At 35.8% G+C, this 8,905-nt stretch overlaps 1 non-coding gene across 1 annotated transcript; it reads right to left on the bottom strand.

Moving 5' to 3' along the window:
• Positions 1 to 356: 356 nt before the first annotated feature.
• On the bottom strand, positions 357 to 429 carry TRNAD-GUC (transfer RNA aspartic acid (anticodon GUC)). Its single transcript has one exon. It is a non-coding gene; the product is annotated as a tRNA-Asp (tRNA).
• Between the last annotated feature and the right edge of the window lie 8,476 nt (positions 430 to 8,905).

Here is an 8,905-nt window from a genome sequence, read left to right as displayed (position 1 = left end):
ACCTTTGAGCTTTTTGTCATTACCTTTGTTATCATCAAAACTTCTTTGAATCAATCTGGATTCATCATGAAGCTTGCTCTTACATAACTGTTAGGGACGAATTCTCCATAACCTAGGACAAGAGAATGGCTTCTAAATCAGAGGAAACAACCCATTTTTAATACTATTAATTTCGTATTCTAGTTTACTTGTTCTTTAAATCACAAAACAAACAACCCCCCCAATTGTTACTGTTACTGCAAGTATATTATGAACATTTGGTTTATCATTGCTCGTTGGGAAACAACCTAGGATCACTTCCTAGTTACTGCATTTTAATGTTTATTTGATTCGGGTATGGCCTCGATCAAATTTGGTGTCGTTGCCAGGGATTGAACCCGGGTCACCCGCTTGACAGGCGGGAATACTTACCACTATACTACAACAAACATTTCTGTATTTCGTGTTGAAATAATGGACCATCTTGTTGATGAATACATAACTGATCTTCATTCTAATCTGCATGACTGTCACTCTTCATGCATTGAATATGAATTTGTACTTGATCATATGTCTGAATTTGTACTTGATGCTAAGAGTGAATCTGAATTTGATATTGATTACATGTTTGGTGATGTTTTACCTCTTGAGATTGATTTTCTAGAGTCAGATAGAACTAATCATGTTTCAGGAAGTACATATACCTCTGACTTTCTTTATGAGACACATGTCGAGAAACCACCTCTTTCTACCACTATCCAGCCGCCCCCACCAAAATTGAAGTCTCTGCCATCAAATTAAAAATATGCTTACTTAGATGATAGAAAAAGTATTCCATTGATTATATCTGCCTCCCTTGCTGATGAGCAAGAGGAGAAGTTGTTATCAGTTCTCAAGAAGCATAAGAAGGCTATAGGCTGGACCCTGGCAGACATTCCTGGTATTAGCCCATCCACATGTATGCATCGGATAAATTTAGAGGATGGGGCTAAACCAGTAAGACAACCACAGAAAAGACTCAACCCGATGATTCTTGATGTAGTGAAGAAGGAGGTAACCAAGCTTTTGCAAGCTGGGATCATTTATCCTATCTCCGACAGCCAATGGGTGAGTCCCGTCCAGGTAATCCCAAAGAAAATCGGCCTCACCGTGATAAAAAACGAGAAGGAGGAGCTGATTCCTACTCGGGTGCAGAATAGTTGGAGAGTCTGCATCGACTATAGGAGGCTAAACCAGGTTACCAAAAAGGACCATTTTCCCCTGCCATTCATTGACCAGATGCTTGAATGCCTAGTAGGTAAATCTCACTACTATTTCCTTGACGGTTTTTCTGGTTATATGCAAATTAATATTGCTCCTGAGGATCAGGAAAAGACCACATTCACCTGCCCCTTCAGCACTTTTGCCTATAGGAGGATGCCTTTCAGCTTGTGCAATGCCCCTGGTATCTTCCAGCGGTGCATGATTAGTATTTTCAATGATTTTTTAGAAAATTGCATAGAGGTGTTTATGGATGATTTCACTGTATATGAATCGTCTTTTGATAATTGTTAGGATAGTCTGGAAAAGGTTTTGAATAGATGCATTGAAACTAATCTTGTTCTAAATTTTGATAAATGTCATTTTATGGTTGAGCAAGGTATAGTTTTAGGCCACATTATTTCCAATAAGGGCATTGAAGTAGATCCTGCAAAAATTTATGTTATTTCACAATTGCCTTACTCCTCTTGTGTGCGAGAGGTGCGATCTTTTCTTGGTCATGCAGGATTCTACAGGCGCTTTATAAGAGATTTTAGCAAAGTAGCCCTTCCACTATCCAACTTGTTGCAAAAGGAGGTGGAGTTTGACTTTAATGATAAATGCAAAGAGGCTTTTGATTGCCTCAAAAGAGCACTGACTACCACCCCCATCATCCAGGCACCCGACTGGACAGCCCCTTTTGAGCTTATGTGTGATGCATCAAATTATGCATTGGGGGCTGTCCTTGCTCAGAAAATTGATAAATTGCCCAGGGTGATATATTATGCTTCTAGGACTTTAGATGCTGCCCAAGCGAATTATACTACTACTGAGAAAGAGCTACTAGCTATAGTTTTTGCTCTTGAAAAATTTCGTTCTTATTTTCTTGGTACTTGCATTATTGTTTATACTGACCATGAAACTCTAAAGTACTTGTTGAAGAAGGCTGATTCAAAGCCTAGGTTGATCCGATGGATGCTCTGGCTCCAAGAGTTTGACTTGGAGATCCATGATAGGAGTAGAGAACAAAATTTAGTTGCTGATCATTTGAGTCGGATCGAACGTGTGTTTGATGAGGATTCACCCATTCGGGATGATTTCCCAAATGATCATTTGTATATAATGTATAGTATTTCTGACTCTCTTTCTACTCCTTGGTTTGCTAACATTGTCAATTATTTAATTGCTTATGTTTTCCTCCCTTGGCATCTAAGGCTCAAAAAGAAAAAATTAAAAGTGATCTTAAGCATTTTATTTGGGATGACCCCTACTTGTGGAAATTGTGCAGTGATCAAGTCATTAGACGATGCATTCCAAATCATGAGACTAACTCAGTCCTGAAGTTCTGTCATTCTTCCGCACCGGGAGGTCATCTGGGTGTTCAAAGGACAGCTCGCAAAGTGCTTGACTGTGGCTTTTATTGGCCCACCATCTTTAAAGATGCGTGGAAGATTTGTAGCACTTGTGAGCAGTGTTAGAGAGCAGGAAGTGCACTTACCTGGCGACAACAAATGCCTCAGCAACCTATGCTATTCTGTGAGGTGTTTGATGTCTGGGGCATAGATTTCAAGGGCCCTTTTCCTGTCTCTTTTGGTTATGTTTACATTCTCCTTGCAGTTGATTAGGTTTCAAAATGGGTGGAAGCCAAGCCCACTAGAACTAATGATGCTAAGGTTGTTGCAGATTTTGTCAGATCTAATCTGTTTTGCAGGTTTGGAGTACCTAAAGCAATCGTTAGTGATCAAGGAACCCATTTTTGCAACAAGTCAATGCATGCCTTGCTTAAAAAGTACGAGGTTGTACACAGGGTATCCACACCATACCACCCCCAAACCAATGGACAGGAAAAAATTTCTAACAGGAAGATCAAGAGAATTTTAGAGAAGATTGTGCAGCCAAGCAGGAAAGATTGGAGTACCGGGTTTGATGATGCTCTTTGGGCACATCGAAATGCCTACAAAGCACCCATAGGAATGTCTCCTTATCGAGTTGTCTTTGGAAAGGCATGTCATCTTCCAGTGGAGATTGAGCACAAAGCATACTGGCTAGTGAAGACTTGCAACTTCTCTATAGATCAAACTGGTGAGCAAAGAAAGTTGCAACTGAGTGAGTTAGATGAGATCCGCCTAGAAGCCTACGAGAATGCCAAGTTCTACAAACAAAAGACCAAGAAGTTCCATGATAGCATGATAATTAAGAAGGACTTCATGGTTGGGCAAAAAGTGTTATTGTATAATTATAGGCTTGGACTCATGAGAGGTAAGTTGAGGTCTAAGTGGATTGGTCCTTTTGTTGTTACTAATGTTTTTCCTTATGGTACAGTTGAGATCAAAAGCGACTCCACAAACAAGAGCTCCAAGGTTAACGGACACCGACTTAAGCCATTCCTCACAAACCATTCTTTAGTGGATGTAGTGGTGGAAGAGACTTCCTTACTCCACCCTACTCTTCCTCCACCATGACTTAGGGAGTTTTTCTTTTCCTATCTCATTCCTTGCTTTTATTACACTTGTCCGATTCTATTTGATGGTTTAATTGCTTTTAATCTTTTAATTGTGCCACATTGAGGACAATGTGTTGTTTAAGTATGGGGGGGGGGGGGGGGAGTGTTCTTTGGTTTTGCTACTTTTGATAGTTTTGTTAATTTTGTTAGTTGTGTTAATTTGTTAATGTTGTTAGTTTTGTTGGGTTTCTAGTTTAATATTTTAGGTCAATTCTGTTTGCATGTACAACATTGCATGTTTTTCTTTGAATTATAGGATATGTTCAAGAAATGGGTAATTGTTTTGAAAATAAAAGTCTCTTGACATTTTGTGATTTTAAATCCTTGTTTTTCCTCTACATGTCATGATAGTTTTGAAAGCTCAAGTTGAAAGTGATAAGTTTACCTTTGTGAGAATTTGAGCCATCCATCATCATAATGATTTGGTGTGTTTTGCCCCATTGATTGCTTGCACAATAGCCTTGGCTTGATTCTTGTTGATGCTTCCTAATTCACATGCATATTTGGAAATGATTGAGGCAATTTTGATCTTATAAGCATCTAGCCAAATGGACTTACCTTGAATTAATTCCTTTGATAGCCCCTTTGAGCCTATATTTCCCTTTCTTTGTTTTGAAGCTCATTACAAGCCTTAAGTGAAAAACCATGATCTCAGCTTAACCTTAAGGAATTTTGGAGCTTTGGAATTGTTTTGGGAATAAGTGTGGGGGGATTTTTGTTGGATAACATGTTTTGTTGGCTATGCTTCATGACGTACTTTGGGCCATATTGATGTACATTGTATATGGGTTAAATGTTGGACATGCTGCTGAATGATATGCTAGTTCTCAAATGCTACTTGCAAAAAAAAAATTTCAAGTTGAATCAATTAGAAAAAGAAAAAGAAAAGCAATAAAGTTGAGTGAATAAGATCATAAATGGAAAAAAAATGATGAGACTCTTGGTTCTACTCTTTGTATTTAAATTTTATCTTTAAGTTTTCTTATTTTTTCTTAATGTGCACTTATTCCCCATTGCTCCTCTATTCCTTTGGGATTTAGCTACTTATTCCATATTTTTCCCTACCTTGTCCTTGGCTCCATTACAACCTTAAAAGACCTTTTGATCCTCATGTGCTTGTGTTTATGGGTTGATTGTCAATTTTAGAATCTTGCCAAGTTTATATGGTGTTGGTTTTCATGGGTGCTTTGAGGGTAAATAGTAGCTTGAGAGATAGAGTGTATATCTTGTGAGGCTTTATCACTTTTTCATTCTTGAGCTGATTAACTATTTTGCCATGATTGGGTTGCTTGGATGATTTTCACGAATGCCTTGACTCTTTGGATCTCTTCATGTTAGATGTTATCCATTCCTTTCGTTCCTTGATGTTCATTGAGAAATATGTAAATGTTTTTGTTGTCTCTCTTTGATATCCTTGGATTTTGCTCTTTGTTTCATTTTTCCCAGGAGTGCAAAAGGCTAAGTATGGGGGGATTTGATGTGTCATTATTTTATCCCATTTTCTTAATCCTTTTTGCACCATTTTAATTACTGATTAGTCTTAATTGTCAAATTAATTAGGCAGTTTTATTATTTGGGCTCATTAAGCTAATTTGATGTTTTTAATCTAATTTCAAGAACTAATGAAGCATTGGGCTTAATACGAATTTTGGTTGTGGACTTAAAGAGGGCAGATAAAGCAACGTTTACCTTAGTTAATTTCTAATTAGGAGATTGCAATTTTATTTTATGTTGTTCAGTTTTTATTTCGTTTTGGGCCAGAGTAATGTAATAGGGCCCAGTGACTTTGAGTGACCCTTATAAATAGTAGCCTTGGGATTTGTGTAAAGTGGGATTCATTATTCAGAGCACAGTTTTAGGGTTTTTACATTTTAGCTTAGTTTTACTGTTTACTTGAATGCAATTTCATTTTCTCTGCTTCTGATTGCAATTTCGTTTCTTGTTCCTTCTTCTGCTTTCATTTACATTTCTGCTTCATTTATGTTTTTGCTTTTAGTTTCATTTACGTTTTTTGCTTTTATTGAATCTATGGAAGGCTAAATATTCTGGTGTTGTTTCCTTCTGAGGATGAAGCTCAACTCTCTTCGAGGTTCTGTTTATAATGTGGCTTCCTGGCAGTTTTCCCTTCACCAATTAACCCACATTCGTTAATATTAATCTATCCACGCTTCTTGTTCGATTAATTGCCTATGAGCCTAACTTGCGTTCATGCTTTATGAATGAAGGGTTAATTGTTGTATGTGTTGCCTAATCACGTATTGACAACCCTAAGTTGATTTTCGCTTAGTAAATTAAAATAGGGTTGGATTAAGTGGTTAACTATTAGGGACGAATTCTCCATAACCTAGGACAAGAGAATGGATTCTGAATCAGAGGAAACAACCTATTTTTAATACTATTAATTTTGTATTCCAGTTTACTTGTTCTTTAAATCACAAAACAAATAACCCCCCCCAATTGTTACTGTTACTACAAGTATATTATGAACATTTGGTTTATCGTTACTCGCTGGGAAACGACCTAGGATCACTTCGTAGTTACTACATTTTAATGTTTATTTGATTCGGGTACGGCCTCGATCACCTATGAAGGAACAACTGATGTAAAAAGATCTAGAATAAATAACCTAACCCATGAATATGAATTACTTAGAATGAATCAAAATGAAACTACACAGGATATGCAAAAGAGATTCACTCATATAGTAAATCATCGTGCATCATTAGGAAAGATATTTCCTAATGAAGATCTTATTAACAAAGTTTTGAGATGTTTAAGCAGGGAATGACAACCAAAGGTAACGACAATTACAGGATCAAGAGACCTTACTAACATGTCTCTTGCAACTCTTTTTGGAAAGCTTCAGGAACACAAAATGGAACTCATGAGACTAAATCAACATGAAGAAAATGACAAGAAAAAGAAAGGAATCACAACATAAAGCTTCATCTTTAATTCAAGAAGAAAGTGGTAAAGAAGACTTGAATGAAATAAAAGAAGATGATGATTTTAGTTTCTTCATAAAGAGATTCAATAAATTCCTAAGAAACAAAGGAAATCAAAGAAAAGAGGAGAAGATTCATCTTCTGTTCCAAAGTGTTATGAATGTAATCAACCATGACATCTAAGAGTTGATTGCCCGAGTTTCAAGAAAATAATGGAAAGATCTAAGAGGAAAACCTTCAATGATAAGAAAGCAAAGAAAGCTTACATCACTTGGGAAGATAACGATATGGATTCATCCAGAGACTCAGAAAATGAAGTCGTGAATCTCAGTCTTATGGCCAAAAATTATGAAAGCGAAGAAGAGGTAACGTCTTCTAACAATAACTTATCTATTTCCTTTGATGAACTTCAAGATGCATCCACTGATTTACATAAAGAATCAGTTTAACTTGCAAAACTAGTTTCATTTTCGAAGAAAAATATTTCAAACTTAGAAAAGGAAGTTTTGAAATTAAATGAAGAATTAGAAAATCTTAGAACTGAAGTCAAAAATTTAAAACCAATTGGCACATATCAATCTTCAACCATAAAAGTGATATAAGATAGTAAAGAAGCATCTAACTCATGTAATTATTGTAGCAGGTTTATAGAATAAATCAAGGATCTGAAAAATTCTCTTGCCAAATTTACTATTGGCAAAAATAATTTACATATTATACTAGGAAAGCAAAGATATGTGTTTGATAAGGCTTGATTAGGATATAGACCTGATAAACAACAAAAGTTTTATAAAAAATTCTTTGAATCTACTCAAAAGAATAATTCTCCTTTCTTAACATACTTTTACTGTGGAAAGAAAGGACATAGTGCATCTACATGCTATTTTAGGAAAAATATTAATAATATTAAAATGATATGGGTTCCAAAAGGATCTTTTATCAAAACTAACATTCAAGAACCCAAGAAAGTTTGGGTACCTAAGTCCTAAACATGATTATATAGGATTCTTTGAAGAGTTGGTACATTGATAGCAGATGCTCTAAACACATGATAGGAGATGCATCAAAGTTTACTCATATTTCTCCCAAGAATAGCGGACATGTGACTTATGGCAACAACAATAAAGGTAGAATCCTTGGAGTCAGAAAAATAGGTATGAATTCATCTACTTGTTGATGGTCTTAAGCATAGTCTACTAAGTGTTAGTCAATTATGTGATAAAGGCTATCTAGTATCATTTGACTCTCATAGTTGTGTTATTGAAAACAAACATGATAGAAATATAGAACATATAGGCTATAGATCAAATAATGTATATATGATAAATTTAGATAAAACATCAAATCATGATCAATGTTTCCTTCAAATCAAAGAATATTGTGTCTACAACTCAACCTTTACAACTTTTGCATATGGATCCTTTTGGCCCCTCTAGAACTATGAGTTTTGGAGGAAACTACTATGTTCTTGTTATAGTTGATGATTACTCAAGATTCACATGGACATTATTTCTCACTCATAAAAGAGATGCTTTTCATGCTTTCAAGAAACTTGCTAAAATCATTCAAAATAAGAAAAATCTCAAAATTGCATCTATTAGGAATGATCATGGAGGAGAATTTGAAAATAAGGATTTTGAATTATTTTGTGATGAAAATGGTATTGAACACAATTTTTCTGCACCTAGAACCCCTCAACAAAATGAAGTAGTTGAGAGGAAAAATAGATCTTTAGAAGAGATAGCCAGAACTTTACTTAATGATACAATCCTTCCTAAATATTTATGGGTTGAAGCTGTAAATACTGCACGCTATATAATGAATAGAGCTTTAATTAGACCAATCTTGAAGAAAACTCCATATGAATTGTATAACGGAAGAAAACCAAAAATTTCTCATCTTCATGTGTTTGGATGTCAGTGTTTTGTCTAAACAATGGCAAAGACAACTTAGGTAAGTTTTGATGCAATCCTACCCCCCAAGGGCATTGGATAGAAGACTCCAAGAAGATTGGGCCTTAGGGTAGATTTTGGGCCCATGGGCTAAGTATGAGTCCACTTATCTTTGTACATATTAGATTAGGATTTCATTATTTTTGGGCCTTGTATTTAGGGCTACGCAATGTAGGTAGGGTATCCTAGAAATGTAGGATTTTTTATCCCTTGTATTTTAGGGCACCTAGACTAGTTTTTGTATAAGGGGTAGTTTTGTAATTTCACATGTATTAAGTGAATATTTG

Source organism: Glycine max, chromosome 2, assembly GCF_000004515.6.
Source record: "Glycine max cultivar Williams 82 chromosome 2, Glycine_max_v4.0, whole genome shotgun sequence".
NCBI lineage: Eukaryota > Viridiplantae > Streptophyta > Magnoliopsida > Fabales > Fabaceae > Glycine > Glycine max.
The sequence above is the reverse complement of the archived record's forward strand: the minus strand, read 5'-3'. Positions and strand labels throughout refer to the sequence as shown.